This window comes from Equus przewalskii, chromosome 1 (assembly GCF_037783145.1).
Source record: "Equus przewalskii isolate Varuska chromosome 1, EquPr2, whole genome shotgun sequence".
Taxonomy (NCBI): Eukaryota; Metazoa; Chordata; class Mammalia; order Perissodactyla; family Equidae; genus Equus; species Equus przewalskii.
The window spans coordinates 53,967,705-53,993,839 of record NC_091831.1 but is presented as its reverse complement, the minus strand read 5'-3'; the positions used below and the strand labels follow the sequence as shown (position 1 = coordinate 53,993,839).

The following is a 26,135-nucleotide window of genomic DNA, read 5'->3' as shown; positions in this document are numbered from 1 at the left end:
ATACATTTATGATCTTAGATAAGTATTTGCGCATATCAAAATGTTAATTATTTAGACTGCATTTATAACATATATAATCTAAATTAAATTTGAAAAGCCAGGATTTTTCCTTTGTGGAGCAATAGTAAGCAAGTGGATAAAAAATTCTGATTTTAGATGCTTAAGCAAATATACTAATTACTAACATAGATAAGAATATAAACAATGCTATCCTAACTTAAATTTCGTTTCTCTATTGAGAAGTTAATTTTCCTCCTCACCACTAGAAGGGCTTCAGATTGCAAGGTAAAGATTGCGAACGGTATAAAATATGAAGACGAACGAGAATGAGCATACAGAAACAGAATTTAAAGTATGCTCATTGGATGCTTGATTCATATCCTCTTACATGCATTTGTATTCCTCCTTTTATAAGATATCGCATTACTGTGAATAGAACACCAAGTATGTAAAATATTGGGTGGGCAATACATTTCTAAAACATCTGCTACTTTTTAATTAAATTACCTCTTTGTAAATACTTTAAGATTCTTTTACGGGCTGACAGAATGCAAATGATGGGGTTTTTTTTATTCTTTGCAAAAGGAAAACAGTGCCACCTAATGTTAACTATCACTGGTTATGTGGAAGTTTACATAACCATGCAGAAAAAATTGATTTCAAAAGATTTTTCTTAAAATAATTTTACGATTAATTAAATTTAAACTTGAGATTTATATGAAAGGAAAATAAATTCTATAGTTGAAACTATACTTAGTAAAAGTTCAAGTAACTTTTCTGACCTTTTCCTCAAGTCCTCCATTTAATGAAGTTAAGTACTCTCTGAAGGTGAGTATTTGTTTTAAGCACATTTGTATTCCTTGTTGTGCTGACACAGAGGTGTTTAATAAAAATTTGCTAGTTTAAACTTTCCTACATAATGTAACTGTGATAAAAATATTTAAATCTTAAATACAGAAGAAAGAATAAAATGAAGGAAGTAAGGGAATACATATTTAGCTGTTTATTTTAAAGTTGTAAAGATAATGCATAACCATTACAGAAGATTGAAAAGAATTCTAAAGAGCAGAAGGAAAAATAAATGGTTTCATCAGCCAGAAATAACGGCTTTTTTAAACTCTGGATCATTTCCTTAGACGGTTATTGTAGATATAGCTTATGCTTTTTTTTTTATGACCATAATTTATTTTAAATTTTAAAATGAACTTGCTTTTTTTTTTTACTAACCTTCCTAAATAGTTACATTTTATTTTAATAAAAATTTCTAAAAGTTAATTTAGTATTCCATTATATATATATATTTTTAAGATTGGCACCTGAGCTAACAACTGTTGCCAATCTTTTTTTTTTTCTCCTTTTTTCTACCCAAATACCCCCAGCACATAGTCGTATGTTTTAGTGGGTCCTTCTAGTTATGGCTTGTGGGACGCTGCCTCAGCATGGCCTGACGGGTGGTGCCATGTCCATGCCCAGGATCTGAACCGGTGAAACCCTGGGCCGCGATGTGGAGTGCGTGAACTTAATCACAAGGCCACGGGGCTGGCCCCAAGTATTCCATTATATTTATTCAGATAGAATAGTGTCGTTTACTTAACCAGTTCAATATTCTTGAATATTTAGGATGCACTTCATTTTAATATGTTATAAAATTATAAATAATGTTATGATGTTTATATTTGCCATATATTCTTTTAGTAGTATATTTTTAAGTTTATGTCTTTATGCTAGAAGAGAATTCTTGTAACTCCATAAAGTTGTTGATGTTCTAAATTTTCCCACTTGTATTCACATGATTTTTAAAAAGAAAAATTTAGATGGGGGCCTGCCCAGTGGTGCAGTGGTTAAGTTCACACATTCCCCTTTGATGGCCTGAGGTTCATCTGTTCAGATCTGGTACGGACCCATCCTGCTTGTCAAACCATGCTGTGGCAGACATCCCACATATAAAGCAGAGGAAGATGGACATGGATGTTAGCTCCCGGCCAGTCTTCCTCAGCAAAAAAGAGGAGGATTGGCAGCAGATGTTAGCTCAGTGCTAATCTTCCTAAAAAAAAAAAAAATCAGTGGAAATATATTCTTATTTTAATATTGAGAAATCCAGAACCCCCAAATTTTCATTAGTTTGAGTCTAAATTAGATCTCAGATCTTTACGTATTAATTTAAATAACTATCTTGTCATGTATTAAAATAGAAAGAAAAATTATTTTTCCACTTTTATATGTGCCTATGTGACTGAAAATTATTCTTTAATTTTTTATAGGAATTAGTTTTATGATCTCCTTTTAAATCTAATTTAATGGCTGTCATTTCTCTAACATAGACAAATAGATTTAAATTAGCATATAAGAAACATGAATGCCTACTAGTGCTGGATTAAGGGGATATAGATAACCAATTTTCCTATAACCATCCTTTTCTCATGGAATTTATAAGATAGTATTTATTGAAGTATAATGTACATACAGCAGCATGCAGTGATCATAAATGTGTCACTTGAAGAATTTTCACAAAGTGAACATGCATGTTTAGCCAGAAGCCAATTCAAACAGAATGCATGAGGTCCCCGGAGCACCCTCCCATCTCCCACAGTCAGACCTTCCTTCAGTCACTACACTGAGCCTGCTCCCCACCCCCACACACTCCTCAATTTTATGCCTCAGAAGGTCAGTTTATAAGTGGAATTCTACAATTTATACATTTATGTGTCTGGCTTATTTCACTCAAAAATATATGAGATTCACCCATGTTGATGCACGTAGTTGTACTCTGTTCATTATCATAGGTCTCCAATATTCCATTGTCTAAATATGCCACAAGTTCATTATATATGCCACTGGTAGGGTAACCATGACCCATAGGCCAAATCTGGTAGGCCATCTTTTTTGTCGGTAAAGTTTTATTGAAACACAGCCATACCCATTTATTTATGTATTTTCTGTGGCTGCTTTCAACCTACAATGGCAGAGTTGAGAAGTTGTGATAGAGACCATAGGTCCTGCATATACATGTCCTAAATTATTTACTATCTGGCCTTCTGTGAGAAAGCTTTGCTGGCCCCGATCCATGCTGTATATGATGGATATTTGATTTGTTTCTAGCTGGGGATTTTAAGAGTAGGGCTGCTGTGAACATTATTGAAAACGTAATTGGTAAACACATGAACTCATTTCTATGGGGTCTATATCAAGAAGCAGAATCCTAGCTCAGCGGCACTCGGGATGTTTACTTTCAGATAATACTGGTAAAGAGTTTTCTAAGATAAGTTTACTGATTAATTCACATCTGCATCAAGGCTAACACTTGGTATATCTTCTTCATTTTAACCATTCTGCTGGGTGTGTAATGGAGTTGCATTGTAACTTTGATGTCCATTTTCTTAATAACTAATAAAGTTGATCATCTTTTAATATGTTCACTGGCCGTTTGTTTATCTTCCTTCACAAAGTGCTTATTCAAGTCTTTTCTGTTCCCCTGTCCAGTTATCATCCTTTTCTGTGTTGTAGAAATATAAAATGGACATGAGTCATTTGCAGATATGTGTCTTGCAAAATATTTTTTCTGCACTGTGGTTTGTGTTTTCACTCTCTGACTTACGTAGGTTAAAAGAAAAGAAGTTATTAACTTCAATGTAGTCTAATTTATGCATATTTTTCTTAAATGTTGCAAATGTTGTTGGCCTTTTTGAGAAACTTTTAACCGCTTCAAATTCTTAAGGAGATTTTCCTATGTTTTCTTTTAAAAGATTTAGTACACTGCCTACACATGTAGATCCTGAATCTCCCTGAAATTGACTTCAGTGAAATGTATGAGGTAGAGACTGTAGTCTTATTTTTTTTTTCAGTATGAGTATTCAATTTATCCAACACCTTTTACTAAAAACAATTCTTTCTGCACGGCACTGCAACGTCATCTTTATCACATTGGATTTTAATGTCTTTTCTTTCACATATCAAGTTTCCTCATATCTTTGGGTTTATTTTCAGATTATCTAGTATACAATATTGTTGCTAATTGATGCTATTACTATAGCTTCATAAATCTTAATATCTGGTAAGGTGAGTAACCTTACATAATTTCTCAAAATTGTCTTAGATCTTTTTATGAAGGTAGTAATGCTCATCAAATATTCCATGTGCTGTCTTTCATTTATCTTCCTCCTTCAAGTAGGCAGAGCAGGTGGTTAGTCCTACTGAACAAGTTATCAGCAGGAGTGTCACTTCTGTGCAAAGCATTAAAGAGGAAATGCCAGTGTTCCATATCATGCACCGTCTTCACCTCTGACACCGAGTGAGGAGGCCCACTGATGAGTTACAGAGAGAATAAGATAAAAAAAAAAAAGGAAAAAACCCTAAATTCCTAAGTCAACACGAGACGATTACCCTAGAGAATCAACAAACCTAACAGAGACTTTGCATGCACGAGAAAATTTGAGGGGAGGAGAAGCCACTGAGATTTTTAGGAGGTTTGCTATTTTAACATAATCCTGTACTATTCTGACTAATTCAACTATTCTTGGTAGAGTTTTTATTTTTAAGACAAAGGGCATCACTATCTATTGAAGTCTGATTACATGCAAATTAAAGATGCAGATGCTTTATTTATTACAATAGCCATTTCAGTTAGATAGATTATGCTGCCATCTTGCTTGAAAAGCCAGTCCAGATAAATAAAGGTAATGTATGCATCAGGAACACAAGTACTCTGTCTATCCTATCTCTTAAAAGGGGCAGCAACAGTTATTTCACGTTGACATAGAGCCATGTACTTTTTTTGGAACGTGACTTTTAGCACTACAAGAATCTGCCTCCAACTTGTGCCCCCTCCCCTTCTTTTTTTGGTGAGAAAGACTGGCTTTGAGCTAACATCTGTTGCCAATCTTCCTCTACTTTTCGTGTGTAGGACACCACCACAGCATGGCTTGATGAGTGGTATGTTGGTCCACGCCCAGGATCTGAACCTGCACACCCTGGGCCACCAAAGTGGAGTACGTGAACTTAACCATCACACCACCAGGCCAGCCCCTTATGCCCTTTTTCATAGCTTGACCTACCATAGATCAGACAAAATCTGAGGAGATGCTATTTTTTATAAGATGTCCCCTCCCATGCCTGGTAACATAGGTGTCAAGCAAAGCCCCAGCTGGATCTCAACACAAAATTAGTTTTTCACAAAGATTTTATAACAACAACTTTCTTGGTCTTTGTTTCCCACTCCTACTCTTCCATCTTCTCCAGCAGGACACTGTAAATCTCTGCACTTCTCCTGTCATATCCCTTTTCATCACTTTCTGGGAGTAATAGTAGATATTTTCACTGACATCTTCCCCATATAATTTTGTCTTCTTTCCTATGTGAAACAGCTATTAAAAAGAAGGTGAGCTATGGACTTTGGGTGACCATGATGTGTCAATGTAGGTTTATCGATTGTAACAAATATATCACTCTGGTGAAGAGATGTTGATAATGGAGGAGGCCAGGCATGTGTGAGAACATGGGAAAATGGGAAATCTCTATACTTTCCTCTAAATTTTGCTGTGAACCTAAAACAGCTCTAAAAATCTGAATAGGCATATTTTATAATCATGTAATGCACATAGCAAATATTTAAAAAAAGCACGCTTTAGCATTCCAAATTGTATTTTTAAAAACTCTAAACTATGTTCTTTATATAGCCAAACCTCACCTTTTCTACCTATATTGGTCACAGGAGCAGAAATTGACCCTAAGTGAATAGATTCTTGCCCTTAATATAATTGTAATATAATTTAGTTATTATAGTATTAAAATAATTTTGAAAAATAACCCACATAGGTCTAAAGTTTCAAATTCATCCGGGGTTAAGAAAATGTCATTTAGTAGAAGACATAACAGATTTGCCTACCTTCTGAGATCTCCTTTTAATTAATGCAGATCTCTGTGTGATTATTAATAATATACCCAATTTATTTATTCAGAGAAAAGACATTGGAGCATAGAATGGTGTTCACCAGATGGGTTTTACCTCGTCATCCACAAATGAGTCTCTAATTCAATACAGATCTTGTCAACCAATATGGCAAAGCTCTCTATTAAGAATGAGATAATCAGGTACACGCAGTTTCGTGTAATGTAGCTTACTTCACATTTCTTAAAAAAAAAAAACCACAATCTCAAGAATCTGCTTGAGCCAAGTCATATCTTAACAAGAACAATTCCACTGTTACTATAGAAACCAACATCAAGAGCCATCACTTTTCTGTTCTCTCCCTCCCCTTCCAAATCCCCAGAGCCTTTGGGCACAGAATCATAAACTAATTCCCAGCCACCAAGGTTACAAAGTCTGATGATAAGTGATGGAGACACTGAGTTGGCTTGACCACTGATCCACGCCTCACACTGGGACAACATAACAAGTGCAAGCACTGAAAGGCATAGATAAGGAAAGAACAGGCTTTCTCAGGGTGAGCTATAAAAAGAAGCACCTAAAGTAAGAACCCAACATATGCTACACCAAAAATACTGGCAAAACAATCTCATTCAATTATCTCCTTCCAAACCAACTGTGTATTATATTTAAAGAGTAAAAGCATTAAAATATTTAAAAATAAATATCTCAGTGAAATAAGCTTTTCAGGAAAAATAATTACATGACATATAAATTAGTAATCAGTAATGTTTAATTTCCTGTAGTTATTTAAGAGAAAAGGGAAAAAAATACGAAAATATTTCCGTACATGCAAAAAGACGAAAACAGATTTTAGAAAATTAAGTTGTCTCACACAAGGAGAAAGGAAAAATACTAACAGAAAATATTTTAATAAGTGTTGCTTTATAGAATGTTTCATATGTACACACATGCACACACAAACATGCACACAGATGTTTGTTTCTTTGCTGATCTTTTACTAGACATAGAACACAAAACCTGTTAACCCGTTATGGTTACCTGATGAATGTTCTTTTTGGATTCAGGTACCTTTTTAGGACCTCTTTGACTGGGTTAATTGGAATGAATCACCCATTTATGCCCCAAATATTATATCTGTGTGTGTTATATATATATATATATATATATATATTCCTCCCATGTACCTCCAGATGCATGTGAACAATTTGTTCCAATTATTTCTTCTAGGATCCTATATTGTAATAATGTGTACTTGGGTTCTTCTGATTAGAGTTATACTTGCAGGTTAGCGTAAGGCAGGAAATGATGCAAGAGAGCTTAAGTAACTCTTTCAGATCATCTGATCAGATATGCATTAAAGATACATTTTGATTCGGCATTTGGGCACATCGTCGAAGCACTGCTGTAGTTAAACACGTATTGGGAGAATCATGGAAAGCTTCCAGGTTAGGATGTCTCTAGGCCAGATTCTCAAACTGCCTAAGTGCATGTGCTTATCAATCCAGTACAATTTACCCAACACTTACCGAGTGCTAAAAAACATGAAAAGCCTGTCATCATTACTGTGGAGACATTAGGTAGAAGGAAATAAATCCTATCATAAAATGTCATACTATTAGAGTAAAGAGGATGTTAATGTTATTGTGGTATTAGAGATGGCTTCAGAGTTGCCATTCGTCAGGGTGCTTGAAGTATAGGCCAGAGTTCAATAGCAGAGGAAAGTGGAAGAAAATTTCAGGTAAGGGAACAGCATTAACAACAAGAGAGTATATGAAATATTAAATGATGTTACTTAAGTCGATATCAATAAAGACTTTCCCAGCTCCAAATTATTGTATATCAACATTCAGTATTTCTGATCTCACATTATTGTAACTTAGATGTACCTTCTATACTTTCCCTCGAGGAAAATTAATTTTGGTTCCAGAGTTACATGGCCTGAGTTTCACTGCTGGCTTATATTACTGATTCATGACCGTTTCATGAAATTTACATTTCCTTTATGCTTACCAACTTGAGGATATTTTTGAAATATTTTGCAAATTCAAAACTTTGTTTTCAGTCTGGGCTTATTTCAAAGTCTATAGCAGTCTTCCTTCATTTATTCCCTTTTCATTTGAAGTGGCTGCTTCCCTTGAATAAGGAGACATGGCACAATGATATTTCAATGTGTACAAAATGCGAAAACTTAGATACGGGCCAAATCTTTTAGAAATGTCAAATCCTACAGGTGAAATATCAACTGATATACAATGTATTTCAAGAGTTGTTAAAATTTCAGGCGTAAACAGTGTTTGTGATTATAGTTATTCAGAAAATAAATATTTAATATAGATAGAGACATAGTTTGTCATAATTTTCACAGGGAAAAATTCATTTCAAGGTTGTAAGAACATTAATATCACTAATAATTAATCATAGATTTTTAAAGTATTACAATTTTTACCATACATATTTTATTATTATTAATTATAATTCTTTTTACTTTGCACTTTAGGAATATATATATTAATTAATTCCTTATTCTGGAAGAAACAAATAAACCGCTTGGTTTGAAATCCCAAACCTTCCATAATTAAGTCTCAAAGAGATTTCCAAGATTTACTCCACTTTTGGTTGCATGATGTCTCTAACTCTTTTAAAAGGTTTACGAGAACTTTAATCTTCCAGCCTCTGTGTATTGACTAGGAAAATATCATTAATTAACCTTCTTCACCTATCCAGCTAGTCTTGTATGAATTATAAAATCCAGCATAAGCGTCATTTTCTTCTTTGAAATCTTCCAGGTCTAACTCATCTTTTCTGATCTAACATCCTCTGTGATGATCTAACATCCACTGTCTTCCTAATGACACGTGACATGCTCATGCAAAATACATTCTTATCAGTAATAGTATATTGTTACCAGCTGTATCATAAGTCAGTCTGTAAACCAAGCCCAGTCTCCACCCTTTTCTCACACACCTATCTGATGTGCATTGGCAGTAATGTGAAAAACCTTTGGTATTTATTACCAATTACTATTACATATGTACTGCCTGTGACAAGTGTTCATACTATTTTACTGTTGTTATTTAAACATGTAACAGAACGTATGTTTATACATTTGAATATTTATACTAAATATTCTATTCTATTATGTTACATTTATTTTATTTATTATTGTGTATTGTTATTTGCCCTAAATTTTACACATGCTTCTAAAATACAATGTATCTTATGTTTGACATAATGATTGTAACTTATTGCTGATTGTAACTTAGGGCTTGTAAAGTTATAGGCTTTATAACTTAATATAGATTCTTGAGTTCAGAAAAAGAGCTAGTGCCTTTCTCTATCTTAAAGAATCAAATTAATTTCTTTTCACTTCTTCGGTGGTATCTATTGTCTACAAAAGTACCGTGAAGGTTGGGCCAAGAATATGCACCTCTTGCTGTCAAGTTTACAACCTAATTAATCTCAACATTTAAGTAACAACAGAAAATATAAATAGTTTTGCAAGTACTCAAACCCCTGTTTTAGAATGAAAGTTCATGAAGTCTTTGGAGTAAGCAAATGGAGACACTAATCTTAGAGATTGTATTTCCTCATTGTGTTTATGATCATCATGGAAACAAAAAATGTGCTAGCTCAAGCCTTTCTCAAAATTGGAGCAAGTTTTATTTCTGTCATAAAAAGAAGAACACTTTTCCATTCGCAGCATTCTAGAGTCCTCTCTGAGTTTCACACTAATTCCATTAATGTATTTACTATCCCATGAAAAAGGAGAAGGAATGGAAGCTGAGTTTGTCTGACTCATTATTATACTTTATCACTAATTTGAAAACGTTAAACTTGCAGATTTCTTCACTTTTCTGTTTGAGAATTAAACACTTTTCAACTTAGAACATCTGCCCCTGAGCTATAATCTTAAAGAATTATGTGGACATCTTTTGGGTTCATAGCCAGCATCAACAGAGCAGAGAACTGCAGGATTATTAACTAAAAGCAATGTGATGGCAAAATATTTGAGACAACAAGGAGTTCAGGCACTATTTTACATATTTACCCTGATATACTATAGTTTTATTTCTTCTATTTTACAAACAAATAAATGCATTGTATCAAGGGCTTTAACATCTAATCTCAAAGAATATAAGCGAGATATTTCCATCAGAGCCAATTTCACTCCAATTCCCTACACTAAACCAGGAAATAAATGAAAAAAAACCTCTTGAAAATTGTTTATTTTCCCTTTATTGAGATCTCTCAAAAAAAAAAAAACAGTTATACAGTACAAGAAATATCACAAAGCACAAATGTCACAAGGCTTGATTAGTTGCCAAATGATGTTACTAACAATTAGCGTTAACAGAGTTTGGAATTTGGCATATTGTGTTTATGAAGGATATGCTCATATGCGTATCTGTTAATTCTCTTTTGTTCATTTTATCTGACATCAAAAACATATTATCTATCAGATAGCATTGTCTGAAAATGGGACAAATTGCATACATTACCATTTTAGAATATTATTGCCGCGCTTTTCAATCTGTTCCGGCTAAGCCTCCAATTCACTTTGAAGACAAAGGTTTGTTTACGTAAATAGAATAATTATAGCACTTTTATATTAAGAGTAAGACCACAGCCAACCAAAAACATTGTTTATAAAGAGTTTTAAGTAGCCCAGAAAGAAGTTTAGAATATAATATTTAGAATATAATATATAATATAACATCTGAAAAGTGCAGAGTTTAAATCTACATGCTTTTGATCCTGCATAATCTCATCTAAGTGATAGGTATATATATAGGTATATATACACATGTACATATTTACAATATACATATATATGTACATGTATAAAAAAAGTAGAATGATTTACTTTAGTAGATGTTTACTTTAGTAGAATAGAATTTATTTTCATTTACTTTAGTAGAATAGAATTAGTAGTTGAACCTGCATGCTTCTGATCAGAATAACTATCAATGCTTACCAGATTTTATATTTTAATTTTCACAGCAGCACTGCCATGTCGTGAATTTTTCTGCTTATATAGGGAATACTTCGTTGGCTGCACCTTCCCCACAGCAGCTGCAATTGAGCAGACATTTTTGTAAAATGCAACTGTTTCCTTCCTCACAGTGACTTGGACTTAGGCTAAGCACTGGCCCAAACTTGCGTGGTTCAGAGTACCTTTCATCATTATTTGTTATCTCATCTAAGAACTAGAGAAAGAAGAATGAGGTTATATATGACAAGAAAAATCGAGGTAGGAGATGGTTAAAGGTGACTCTTTTATTTTCAGGTTCCCTCCATCCCAGTTTTTCACCTTTTGAGATTCCACTATATTTCCATATCTGAATTTATGAGACAACCTATTTGTATATTTATAATTAATTTCTGAATATGCTTCTGTGAAATTGAAGCGATTTATTTATAACCAACATAGTCTTAACTAGTACAATTACTCTAACCATTTAATACCTGAGGAAATTGAGGATCACGGAAATTAAGTACCTTTCCTCAAAGTCATACATCTGTTGGAAGTCAGAGACATCTTTTGGACACAGGTCTGACTCCAAAGTCTGTGTTCACTCTCTTACACCAAGATCAGGATGAGTCAGAGATTATTGATGATTCACGAGCTTTTAAAATTATTTTGTATTTCCCGAATTTTCAACAATAATCACACATTTATGAATAAAAGTATAAAAGTAATTTATTTTTGAAAAACATGCAAAACCTGTACATTCAGTAACGTTCTATTACTAAAATTTGAGAGCTTGAGTGTATAATTAATGTCTGGAGCTGGGGATTGGGGTGTTGAGCTCTGTGAGAAGGGTGAAGTGTGTTGAAATGACGTCAGAGACAAATTCCATGTATTTTACCTCTGTTTGCTTTTATGTTTTATGGTCACTTGTTGGATATAGTCTTTGTTTGCTTAAGACTATGTGTTATGCAATTGGAGATTGTATATATATACATACACACAATCTGCGTATCTGCGTATATATATATAGATAGATAGACACAATATATCTATATTTCACAAATCAGGTTACTTAACCTTATTCAAATCATCCTTACCCATATGCATTTTTTTTTTTTTTTGCCCTATTCTAGCAGGTACTGAGAGGATGGTAAACATTTTACACTTGAATTTCAGACGTGTTTCTTTTTCTACAGATCTGCACTTTTTACTATATATATTTTGAGGCTATGCTATTAGGTGCATATAAATGTATAATTGATATGTTTTCCAGGTAGATTAAAACTTTATCAAAATAAAATATCTCTTTTTAACTTTATTAATGCCTTTTGCCTTAAAATGTGATTTAGCTGTATAAATATAGCTATACAACTTCGACTGACGTTTTTATGATATATAATAATATATATATACACATAGTGGATGCCTGAAATTGTGATTAGTACTGAACCCTAAATTACCCATTGTAAGAGATTAACAACAATAACTAATAATAAAATAGAACAATTGTAACAATACACTGTAATAAATGTTACATAGATCTTAACTGCCTGAGCATACAATTTTTTGTCTTTCCTTATTAAGTCAAGAACTTTCATCTTTTCACTTAAAGAAAACACTTTACCACTTCTCCTTGGCATATCCAAATTGCCAGCATCACTACTCTTGCACTTTGGGGCCATTGTTAAGTAGAATAAGGATTACTTGATCACAAGCACTGAGATACTGAGAGGGCCAATCGGATAATCCAGACGGTTACTAAGTGACTAACAGGTGGGTAGTATATACAGCATGGATACTCAGAACAAAGAAATAACTAATGTCTAGAGCAGGAAGGAGTGGGAAGAAAAGCATGAAATGTCATCACACTACTTACAACAGGGCAAAATTTAAAACTTATGAATTGTTTATCCCTGGAATTTTCCATTTAATATTTTCAGACCACGGTTGACTTCAGGTAACTGAAAGAGGGAAAGCAAAGCCATGGATAAGGGGGGACTACTGAGTGAGTATGTATATATGAATTTATTTATTTACTTTTAAACTTTTTGTATCCTTATAGTTTAGATGTGCTTCCTGCCAAAAGAAAAGTTTTGTGGTTTTTTAAGTGGGATAATCTTTGACTTATGATTGGACTCTGGCTCATTTACATTTGTTCTTAAATCAATATATTTGATATAAATCAAACTATTTTTGGATTTCTTTATCATGTTGATGGCTCTATGTGTTCTGGCTTCTCTCATTTTTCATCTTCTCTTTGGTTGATTTTCCCTCTCCTATATTTAACACTCTGTTAGCTTGAAATTTACACACTGTAATTATCATTAGTAATTCCCCTAGAGATTTCAGAATGATTCCCGATTTATCAAAGTCTAAATATCAAGCAGCTTTTTCACCCTTCTACAAAAAAAACGCAAGGAACTGAGAAAAATATACTTCCATTTATGCCCGCCTGATTACTCCTCCTGCGTCTCTAACATCCAATTGGGAGCATTTTTCTTCTGCCAAGAGAACACCCTTTAGTACTTCCTTTTGTGCCATCTGCTGATAAAAAGTCTTTCTTAGTCTTTGAAAATACCTTTATTTTTTTCTTCGTCCTTGAAGACTGTTTCTTTCTATGGGATTCCAAGTCAACAGTTCGGTGTCACTGTTACTGTTGTTTCAAGCTTCTGAAACAAAAATTAGTAAACAAGGTAAAAGGAAAATTGGCCCTAAACACTGGTTTCAGTTCTCCAAACGTCATGAAACCTGGTTTCTGGCCTGCTGTCTAAGGTAACTATAGCGGCATTTCAAGTCACTTAGTGATTAAAACAATTCCTGTGTATTATTTCTCGCAAATGAATGAATTGCCTGACTGGTTCTTATCTGGGTCAGATGTGATTGTGTTTGGCTGGGCATGCCCATGGATGGATGGATGGGTAGTGAGCTGACTGAGGGTTGGCTGGTCTAGGATGTCCTTGCCTGGGCTTTCTCAGCTCTGTTCCATATGTTATCTTGTTCTCTAGCAGGATAGCCTGGGCTTGTTCTAATTATAGTGACAGGGTTCCAAGAATGGAAGCTTGAAATTTCCTTTGAAACAGGCTCAGAACTGGCAAACTGCCACTTCTGCCCAATTACTTTGGCCAAAGGCCATCACAGATTCAAAGGGGCAGAAAAAAGACTCCACCTTTTGTTGGGAGGAACCAAAGAGTCACATTGTAGAGGGTACAGATATTACAATTAATCTTCTACATCTGGTGATTCCTTATTTACCTCATTGCTTTTAAGTTGATGTTTAGGTATATCTGGCTTTTCTAGTTATCCTCTGAGGGAGAGTTGATCTGGCCTACTTAGTCTGCCATTACTGGAAGGCCGTTATTTCTATTTCTAGGAACTTTTGTTGTACAAACTGGTACAACTAGCAATAATGGAACTATCACATTTTTGTTAATAAGGGATGATAATTATTTTAATAGCACTATATTTTTTCCCGCAAAGCAGCAATATTCACTCACTCAGTCACATAGAGTATTCCGGCTAGGAAGTCAGGCAATGGCTCAGTGATATTCCCTTTGTCCCCAAGGAGTCCATGTACCAGCATGCTTAGTTATGCTTACTTCAAGTGGATATGTCATGTAAATTTAGTTCTTGACATGCAATTCAGGAAATTGCGTCTTTTTTATACAGTTCACTGATTGTCAAGTCCATGAACAGTTTATTGGATAGTTTCCACTCAATCAGTCTGTCTAGTGTAATTCTTCCCAAGGGACTGAAACTCCATGTGGTTATTTCAATCCTAAGTAGCTCTACTTGTATTGTAATCGTTGAGAACTCATGATTACCCTTTGCAGTGACTTTCCAGACTTGTTATTAAATTGTTGTTTTTCTTTCCCTGCTATCTAGCAGCAACCCCAGGGAAAAAAGCAAAAACAGTTGTAAGCAAAATAAGACCATATAGTACATGCTCCGTTAAACAGAGAACTTCTGGAGGTAGTTCCTATTATTTTTCTTTTATTCTACATCAAAAAGAAGCAAAATTATAAGTTTGTACAAAATATCTACTGTTTTCTCTGTTGCAATGTCACTATTTTTAAATACTGTGCTCACCCAATACAATCGCTCTTTATCAAGTTATTGTTAAATTGGTAATGCTTACCATGAGTGAAGAGGTAACATCACTTATCTCAATAGCCGCTTAACTGAAGAACAATGCAGGTTTCAAAGGCCATGTGGTATTGCTCAGCACCATTATGCCTTCAAATTCTTCTTGACATTTGTTTTTCTAAATCTGATTCACAGATAGACCAATCAGAGATATTTATTAATCTGCCACTTTAGACAAGCACTAAAATCTGCACTTTCAGAAATAAAGATAAAAAGCATAAGGTATATCTCTCTTTATAAGAAATGAGGTAGGAAAACAGTAACATTAAAAAAAATAATCAATACTTATGGTCCAGAGTAATTAAATGCATATGTATACATGTTTTTAATATTTACTTAGAAAATTCATGCCCAAGACTGATTTTTAAGGATCACATAAAACACAATAATTCCTGTCAAATCTTTCCTGTTCCGTTAAGTCTGCAAAAATATCTACCTCCTCAAAACTCTCAAAGCAGTAAATTTATACTGCTTGTATATATTTATCATGACCTACCTTCCTTTGTAGTTATTTATGATCATCTGATACTTTTATTCTGGAGAATAAATATTTTGAATAGCAGCATCTACATCCTCCATCATGCCCAAGATAATTATCTGTACATAATAGGTGATCAATAAAAAGCAGTGAATGGTTAAATAGTTATTGAATAAAAGGGTAAAAATCAGTACACATTGACTAATTTAAAATTTCTTTGAGGATATTTTAGGTTTGAAAACTAATAGCACCTAATAAGCAAATTTCTGAGAAAAACATTGTGGAAAGGCAGAGAGGTTAAAAAAATACAGCAAATCTAGAGGCAGTGAATATATTTCCTGGCTGAGATAAGAGTCCTTTGTGGATTATGATAGATAGAGTCAGAATTTGAAGTCAGTTTATGGGAGGATCTGGAAATCAGCTGTCAGACTTTAGGTTTTATAACAAATAATTAGGAGTCAGTCCTGGTCTTGATTAACGGAATAACAGCTTGAAACCAAATCAACTCATCACTCTCCTCCACACTAACCACCAGGTGAACATGTTTTTCTTAACACACCATGTGAGTCCTGTGAACTAAACAATTTCACACTGACTAACCAGTGGTATTTTCTCAAAACATTCCTCTGTTAGGACACCTGTCCCTTACTCTTTCGTTTTCTCATGCTTAGGAAAGCACCAATTTAGACCTAAATTTATTTAAGAAATTCCCTTCCCTACAACACCAACCTTGCAAGACATACCTCATGGGCTCCTCTCTGAAGTATCACTTGGATTATTAGTACAGGTCTTTTCTCTCCGCAAGGAAAATCTACAAGCCTTTTTAAAGCATTCACAGAACCCCGCTGTTGTTTTAACAACAGCATCTAGTACATATTAAGTGCCCAGGGTCTCGTTTTTGAACAAGTGTCTACTATGGGTAAGGCCCTTTACTAATGTCATGGGTGTTATATAGTAAAATCATGGCTTCTGCTCTCCAAATGCCTACAGTCAAGTTAAACAAAAAAAGATAATCTGAAAGAAGTTAAATAACAATAAAAACAAAAGCAGTAGCAAACATACAAAGTTTTCTGTCCAATGAATAGTATAGATGATGAGTTATTTGGTTTTAGAGATGGAGGAAGCTGTGTGATCTGCAGTCTTAGGAAGGAATCACAAATGAGATAGGATTTGAGCTGAGAATCAAAGGATCCTAAGCTAAGCTGGGAAGACAGGAGGAAAAAGAAAAATCCAAGTAAGAGTTAGTGTAAACAAATGAAAAAAAGAAAACAGAGAATTACAAGGTGTATTCCATGAGTGCAGAGCAGACCAGTTGGGAAATGCAGAAGTTCACATAGGAAGTAGTAGATGGTGAAACTGGATGATCAAATTAGGGACAGATAGGGTGAATGGGTCAGAAGGCACAAACTTCCAGTTATAGAAGAAATCAGTCATGGGGATGTAATGTACAGCATGGTGACTATAGTTAATAACACTGTATTGCATATTTGAAAGTTGCTAAGAGTAGATCTGTAAAGTTCTGATCCCAAGAAAAGAAAATTTTGTAACTGTATGGTGACAGATGTTAACTAGACTTATTACAGTAATCATTTTGCAATATATACAAATATTGAATCAGTATGTTGTACATCTGAAACTAATATAATGTTATACGTTAATTAGACCACAAAAAAAATTAGGGATGAATTATGAACACTTTTTAATGATGGCTCTGGGATGTAGGATTCAGGTAGAAACTCCTTTAAGACAGAAAATAGGAAGCCCAGAGGATCAAAGCCTCAGTCCTTCAAAAGTATCACCTGCATGGACTGCCACCCCTGTTGGTATTAATGCAGATCAGCCCAATTCTCCTTCTGTTTCCCATGTTTGTTTATTGACTTTCTCTCCTTGGCTTTTGATGCTATGATGATCCAGAGAATTTTGTTTTTCTTTTTTTTCATCTAAAATTTGACATTTCTTATTGCAGTAGTTGGTATCTAACATTGTTGCTGCTTCTAGTTCCATTCCTGGTCTCGCCACCAAGTACTAAATCCCACCCATACTCTTATAATATTCCTACATGCATATGTTTATATTTTCAGATGTTTTGTTTTGTTTCCTTTTTGTCTTATCATTGTCAGTTCAAATTTTTCTACTTTGGCAGATGGCGTAGAAATTCCACCAAACAAAACCATTCAGATTTTAACCCATATGCAATTAGTATTGGGTTAATTTTGAGAACAGTCAAGGTTGTAATAAAATTTCTCCATGAAAATTAATTTGCAGCTGTCCATGAGAAAGACTAGAGAGGAAGTTACGGGATTACTTCAGTAGTCTAGACGAGAAACATGGTCTATCTGATATCATGATAGACGTGGGATGGAGAGAAACAGAGAGCAGAGTTGGGGAGGAAGGAGTTTGACAGGCTTGATGGAGAAGAGAAATCAATGTAGTAAGGATGGAGAAGTGGCAGTGACGGCAGAGGGAAAGGGAGCAATAAAGTCAGAGGTGACCATAAATGTTCACACACAAAACAGGTAATGGACATCAGTGACATATATGTGGAAAACAAATTGGAAATTCACCTTAGGGGAGGAGGATGGATTGAAATCTTAAGTTTGAGACAATTGTGAAATGTTCTGATGAACATGTCTAGTAAGTCGTGGAAGACGTGGGACATAAATATAAGGCACATATGTAGAAACAGATTTCTGACCAATATTCAAAGGCAATTCATTGGAGAAATGATAGTGTTTCAACAGATTGTGCTGGAACAATTCAGTTTCCACATGCAAAAAATGTGAGCTTTTATCCTTTTTGCACCTATCAGAAAAGTGATCTCAACATGAATCATAGACCTAAATGTAAAACCTATAACTATAAACCTTTGAGGGGAGAACGTAAGAGAAAATCTTTATGACATTGGGTTAGGTGAGGATTCCTCAGGTACAACATAAACAGCACAATCAATAAAAGAGTAAATTGATAAATTAGATGATCAAAATTAATAATTTCTTCTCTTAGATAAGATATAGTTATAAAATGAAAAGAAAAGCCACAGACTGGTTTAAAGTAATTGCAAAGCATATATATGATAAAGGTAGCATATCCAGAGTATATTAATAACTCTCAAACCCAAATAATAATTTAAAAAACCAATAAAAATGGACCAAACGTGTAAACAGTAACAACTGAAAAGTACATGTGGATGGCAAACAAGTACATAAAAAGATGGTCAACATCTTTGTCACTGGGAAAATGCAAATTAAAAACACAATGAGAGACCACGAATCATGAGAATGGCTAAAATTAGAAGACTGACTATACCAAGTATTGACAAGTATGTGGAGAAACTGGAACTCTCATGCTTCTCTGATGGGAATGGAGGTTGGTACAACTAATTTGGAAGATAATTTGGCAGTTTCTTAAAAAGATAAGTTACACCTACCACTTGGTGTAGTTATTCTACTCCCCCAAATATCCAAGACAAAAGAAAATATATGTCTATACATAGACTTATGCATGAATATGCATAGACATGTTGTATGAATCAATAGTTCATACAACCTGAATAAACCTCAGAATAATTATGCTAAGTGAAATAAGTCAGACAAGAGTCCATACTGCGTCATGCCATTTTTATAAAGCTCTAGAAAAGGCAAACTAATAGATAGTGACAGACTGCTGATCAATATTTGCCTAGAGGAAGGAGCCGGGAGAAGCAGGAAGGAGGGTTTACAAAGGAGCATAAGGCCACTTCTGGGGGTGGTGGATATCTTCATTATTGTGACTGTAGTGATGGTTTCAAGGCAGCATACATATGCAAAAATGTGTCAAATATTACTCTTTAAATATGTGCAGTTTATTGCATGTCAACTATAACTCAGTAAAGTTATACAAATTAAAATAATAAAATAATAAATAATGAAGTGTGACCAGGGCTGGAAAGTATGGGGGGGGGGGTGGGTTGAAGCTATTTCTAGCAAAGATGACATTTGAAACTTGGTAACTGATGCAGATCTCAGAAGAAAAAGTGGACTATCATATTCCTTTCTTGTCCTTTCTCTTTCTCTCTCTGTCTCCCTGGCTTCCTGACTCCTTTCCTTCCTTCTTTTCTTTTTCTTTTTTTTTTTTTTTTTTGAGTTTTTTTTTTTATTAAGATGATGATAGATTATAACCTTGTGAGATTTCAGTTGTACATTATTGTTAGTAATGTTGTGGGTACACCACTTCACCCTTTGTGCCCTCCCCCTACCCCCCCTTTTCCCCGGTAACCACCGATCAGTTCTCCATGTCTATATGTTAACTTCCACCTATAAGTGGGCTCATATAGAATTCGTCTTTCTCTGTCTGGCTTATTTCACTTAACATAATACCCTCAAGGTCCATCCATGTTGATGCAAATGGAACAATTTGGTCCTTTTTATGGCTGAGTAGTATTCCATTGTGTATATATACCATATCTTCTTTATCCAGTCGTCAGGTTCTGGGCATTTAGGTTGGTTCCACATCTTGGCTATTGTAAATAATGCTGTCATGAACATAGGGGTGCATGGGACTCTTGGGATTGCTGATTTCAGGTTCTTAGGATAGATACCCAGTAGTGGGATGGCTGGGTCATAGGGTATTTCTATTTTTAACTTTTTGAGAAATCTCCATACTGTTTTCCATAGTGGCTGCACTAGGAAAAACATTTTTTTAAAATCATTGGTTCAGAATCCTGTAGAGATTTTCTTGAAAGAGCAATGGGCTAAGTTTCTCTCAGTCTTTCCAAGGCATGAATATATTATGAAGTAAATGTTTAAATAATGATCCTCATAATAATGTATTCATTTTTAATCAAACAGGTAAAAGCTGTAACCATTTTCAATGGAAAGCCCCATGGTTGACATAAGCAACTTACTGCCTGTAAACCTCCATTCACCAACAACACTGGAATATGTACACAAGTGAAGTGCAATCAGGATAACTTTGACTGCTCTAAACCAAGCTTGAAAACATAGATACCAGAGCTTTGAGAACTGACAAAACGTCTTTTATTTTCTATGTTTGAAGTAAACTAAACTGAAAATGAGATGGGCTTGGAAGGGAAGGAAATGCTATGTGTTTGGTTCTGTTCCAATGGGGCTATAGGTGAACTCTTTTAACACAAGTCCCTTGTAACTCAAGAATGACAGAAGCATAATATATTAGCAGAGATTTCTTCCAGTGCAAATTAGTGTTGATGGATATTACATCATTTCTAAATTTTCTTAAATCAGCATTTTCTTTGAATTTTTCTGGAAAAATTAATATTGCCTATATATCCAAATAAACAAAACAAACAAAAAACAAGGGGCAGAACTATCAGGAATTTTGCTCAATTATCTCAGGCACTGTCCTGGGTAGGTGAGAGGAGGTGGGACCTAATTCAAAGCAGAGGAGTTGGCCATAAATCAGAGCACAGACCTTTTCTCTGTAGTAACAGGAGGAAGACAGACCCTATGGGAAGTCCTCCAGGAAGGCTGGTGGAGGTCATGGTGACAGCCTTTGGAAGTTCTTGTCTGGTTGTTCTCTTCTCTCAGTGAAATAGGAAGCAGGATCATGAACTGAGAGTCAAGATGGGGGAGGAGTGGAGGTCTGATGTGAGTGAAGTGTGGCTGAGAGAGCAGGAACGGGAAGGAAATGGGACATCGTCTCTCTTTCTCCTGGCTTACTGCCTTAGCTGCTGAACTTCTTTTCTTTTTCTTTAACTATTTCTTTTGGGAAGTATGGTAAATCAAAATACTCTGATTTTACTATTTCTAGCCTTGCATCTTTAATTATATCTACTATATTTAAGCTTAATCAAATATTATCCATATTCCCTTCAGCTCTTGGTAAAATTTCATCAATACTGTATGCAGTAAATAAGAGAAGGGAGAAAAACCAAACTGCAAACTGAATACACAAGTTTACTATTAACAAGAAAAATTTATTTAGTTAATTTTAAGATGTTTTGTGGAATATTAATTTATTTCATATTGCAGGGCAGCACTCTGTTCTTGAAAGATTGTATTTTTTTTCTTCAATGGGATTCCATTGTTGAATTTTATTCCCATATGAAATAATGGAAATGAAAGAAATAAGAGTTGGTTAAATGGTATATATTACCTAGATGTCATTGCGATTTTCTGGACATATTTGTCATTCTTGTTTTAAATTCATTTGTTTTACTCATTTTACAACTCTAAAATTTGTCTCATATTTTTACTAAGCTAACATAAAACAGTATAAATTCTCTTAGGTGAATCTTATATAAAATGACTGTGGCTAATCTAAAATTGTCTGTCTTTATAAACTGAGGTCAAAAGATCTCTGATTAGAAAGAGCTTCCTTGACTGCTAAAATCGAAGTTTGTTATCCAGAAAGTCACCAATGCAGCTAAAAATGAGAACGTAATTTGGCTAAAGTCAATGTGATGAAATCTGCGTGTCACTGTGAATACCGCATTCTATATATCAGCCAAACAAGTTCGTCTTCAGATGGTATTTAATTTTCTTTATTTTTCTTTAAGTCAGTTGCATATTTGGAACAGACAAATACAAGTTAAATCATTTTATCTACCATCATTCAGAGAGACCTTATGAAATTGATGTTAAGTTTGTCCTGTTCCACAGAAAAGATAAATGATCACATGCCTAGAGTTACCTGATCTAAGTTTCTGCCTCCACCCTGAGCTGACAACCTAGCGGATCGATGCCTCAATATTTTGATGTGCCTGAGAAGACTTTCTTAATTTATTTAAAGCATTTTTCTGATCATGCGCTTCAAATTTTGGGGCTTTTTAAGCACAGAGAAAAGAATTTTTAAATACATTGTAATATTTCTCCTCTGAAGATAAATATTTCCATCAATTTGGTGCATCTATGGCAGCTGTAGATATGGATTGATAAATCACTTATCTATTTATCTATCTATCTATCTATCTATCTATCTATCTATCTGTCTATGTCTCTATTGGTGCACTATGAAAAGTACATGTAACTCAGTCAAATATGCAGTCATCACATGAATGAATGACAAAATTGAGAATAATTTGTGCATACAACTTATATCATTCTTTCTCTTAGATTATTGCCTTTTCCTCTACTCTTTTCCACTTTTAAATATCACTGTTTAATTTTGTAAAAGTTGGTTTCTCTTTTGCTGTGTTGTTTATTTACTTGCTTTAGTTTTTCATTGATTTTTTCAGTTATATACTTTTTGAAAAAACATTTTCACAATATGTGAGTTAACTTCAAAGAACAATTTTTAATCAGTTGTATTCTGTTTCATCACATTTATCAAGAGTATTTAAAATTGTCTTTATGTTTTCAAATGACTTTATGTTTTAATTAGCTTTGTGAATAACACCTTGTCCTCACTAATAGACTCAACTTTGATTCATAACAAGTAGAAAGAGTAGTCTTATAGCTTTTTCAAAAATAGAAAATAAATAGTTGCCAGTTTTAGAGCTAGTTTCACTTAGGGTAACTTTGGTTGAAAGCAATATTCACGTTAATAACAGAGAGCTGTACATGGCACTGCAGCGGCTCAGCTGACTGTAGATTCCGTGTGTGAGCCTGGCTTCCTGGTTGATTCAACAATGCCGTTGATGACATTAGATCTTCCCATCCTTCCACTGGGCTTTCCACAGTGTGAGGAAAATTTTCTTTGACTGTTTTTGTGTTCATAAGGTGGCTGCCAACAGCTCTGGTTAAGGCACCTTCTTACTCAGAGTTGAGGGGTTGGAGAGCAAGAGAGAGACAAGACAGAGACAGAGACAGAGAGAGAGACAGAGAAAAGGGACAGGGATTTTCTTGCAAAAAGAAGCAAGCAAAATGTTCTGCTTTTTATTCTGATTGAAATAATTTGAACCAACGACCAGTGACTGTGGCCAGGGAAACGCTACCTACTAATTGTCTTGGATCCGACTTGAAACCCAGATCAATAACTATGGAAAACGGATAGATTCATTCCATTGGAATTGCGCTTTTCTGGAGGAGAGGGTGGTAATAATTGTTTTCTTTCTTTCTGGATGTTAATAGGACTTATATTTAAAATTTACACATGTGTGAGCGTGCATGTGTGTATACGTATACATACACAATATATATGGTCTCTGAATTTTTCAAGCTTAGTATATTTTTCTTTAAAACTGCCATATATTTCAGTCATCCTGGCTTCTTTCCCAGAAATCTCTAGAATGTGTAGTTTTATGCTCTGTTTTTGTAGTCTGTAGACTTCCCCTTTCTCATAATTTTCTTAACTTTGTTCTTCTACTCTGACTTCTCATGTTTTCCATACACATTGTTAGTCGAATATGTCCAGTGTCAATTCTGTATTTTCATACATACAATTTGAAATTTATTTCTGATTTTTAGGTATTTTTACAGTTTTATTGAGATAGAATTGACGTACAGGACTCTACAAATTTAAGGAGCACAACATAGTGATTTGACTTACATATATTGTGAAATGATTACCACAATAAGTTTAGTCAATATCCATCATCTCATAGATAAAAAAAAAAAGAAAAAATGTTCTTTCTTTGTAATAAGAACTCTTGGGATCTACTCTTTTAACAACTTTCAAATAGATCATACAGAAGCATTAGCTGTATCTGCTTTTGAGTTTTGGTTGCCTTGTAGTTCTTTCTTTCATCAATCTCTTTATTTATCTTGTCCTCTTGTCTTTCATCATAGCCAATTCCCTCATAAGATTTTCCTGCTTCTATTTCATGTAAAAGTACATGTTTGTGTTATATTGATAATTCCAAATATTTCTGGGAATTTTTTTTACATTCAGAGATTCTTTTTTCCTTTTCGTAGATTTTAGCATCATTTTCAATGTCCCTTGGTTTTGTCTTGTTTCTATAGTAGGCTCCATTTTTCCCCAGTGTTTATACTTGTTTTGAAATAAAGAGACTTATCCAGACCTAGTGTTTTTCACTAGAGGAAGCATGTGGCTTGCCCTAATATGTACTAACATTAGGAGATATTTTATCAATAGCTGTATATATCAATCAACTTCTGCTGTAGTAATCCTAGCAAACAAGTCCAAAAGTCTCACTAGCTTTAAAACAATAAAGTTTTGTCATTTCACTCACATGACATGTCAGCTGTGGGTTGCTGTCGTTCTGAAGGTTTGTTACCATGTTGTACTTTTCAAGGCTGCAGATTGACTGTGGGCCTGCCTGTTCCCTACAGACACACAATGTCTTCCTAATTTTACCACGCAAGACTGCTTTCTTTGATTATGGGGAAAAGCAAAAGCACCCAAGCTAAGCTATGTAATCTTTGAAGCTTCTGCCGGGATAGAGCAAACTGTTCTTGCATCCCTCTGGCCAAAGTATGTCTCATTCCAAGCCCTAAATCAATGAGGCAAGAATGTACGCAACTCCCAGTGGATGCACAGACAAGTCACATGGCAACGGATGAAGAGATTTAATTCTATTACAGGGAGAGAACGAATAGTTGGGGATAATTATCTGGTCTACACCCATCAATTCCTAGGATAATTTTTAAAATGCCAAAGACTAGTTCTGCTTTTGAGAACATGAGAAAATGTTACAGTATCATGGAAATCGTAGAAAATATTTTAGTTGCCACCATATCCACTCTGGGAAATAGAACAATTAATTTCATGAGAATAGTTTAAAATAGATATCCTGAACAAACTTCACATGTAAAAGTCCTTCCTACCGTGGCAAAATATCAAAATTCCTGTCAATTTCAGTTCTGTTCCAACACTGCAAAATCCCGTCACAAATTTTATGATAAAAGATAAGCAGAGCTTTTAGGGAAAAATTGGAAAACTCCTTCCGTCTCTATGATATTCACCCTTAAGCCAGAAATGCCAGCCCTGCATGTCACTTCATATGTTCTCTTATGAACTTGACACATTTCATGATATTCACGTAAGTACAATTGGATCACTCATTTATGTACAAGTTTTCAGATTTTATATTACTATAGCCCAACAGCTATTAGGATAAATACGATTATTCTAAAATGTTTGAAACACCTGGACTAAAAAAAAGGTATTTCTAGTCTCTACTCAACATCAATTAAATTAGACTCTCTGTGGTAGGATCCTAGCCAATGATTAAAATGTACTTTCAAGGCTTAGAAGCACTCTTCTGAGAAAGGTACAATTATAAAACATCACCAGGTGACTCTGTTTATTAAATAAGAAATTACAGTGATTATAGAGGCAAGCTTGGATCATTGCCTCATCCTGAAGCAATATTGACCTCTGGCACCTCAGAATAACTCTCTATTTCAAATTAAAGCGACCTGCATCATCTTCTATGCCCTTGGATACTAGTTGAATATGCTTCTCATGATCTACAGATGATTTATGAATATATCTTCCGGACACCCACTTAATATGAATGTGAGTTTGGATAAAGTCCAGAAGACGCAGAGAATACAATGTGCACTCCTTTGATCATTGCTTTGGGGAATTGCATGTGCCGGCCTTTTGAGGTATACATAAGCCACATTTTGATATGGAAACACTACTCCTGGAAGAAAATATTGAACTGAAAAATTCAGATTCACTCTGCATCTGCATATGCATTATCCCTGGGCTGGCATAGAAAATGTAATGTGCAGCAACACACGCATCTTAAAAGATTGTTAGTCTTTGTTTTCAGGTTATGCTCCACACAC

At 34.5% G+C, this 26,135-nt stretch overlaps 1 long non-coding RNA gene across 1 annotated transcript; it reads right to left on the bottom strand.

Moving 5' to 3' along the window:
• Positions 1 to 10,079: 10,079 nt before the first annotated feature.
• Positions 10,080 to 24,703, bottom strand: LOC139082168 (uncharacterized). The gene is made up of 3 exons (XR_011537906.1): positions 24,569 to 24,703; positions 14,995 to 15,126; positions 10,080 to 13,528 (listed from the first exon to the last, which is right to left on the bottom strand). It is a non-coding gene; the product is annotated as an uncharacterized lncRNA (long non-coding RNA).
• Positions 24,704 to 26,135: the final 1,432 nt, after the last annotated feature.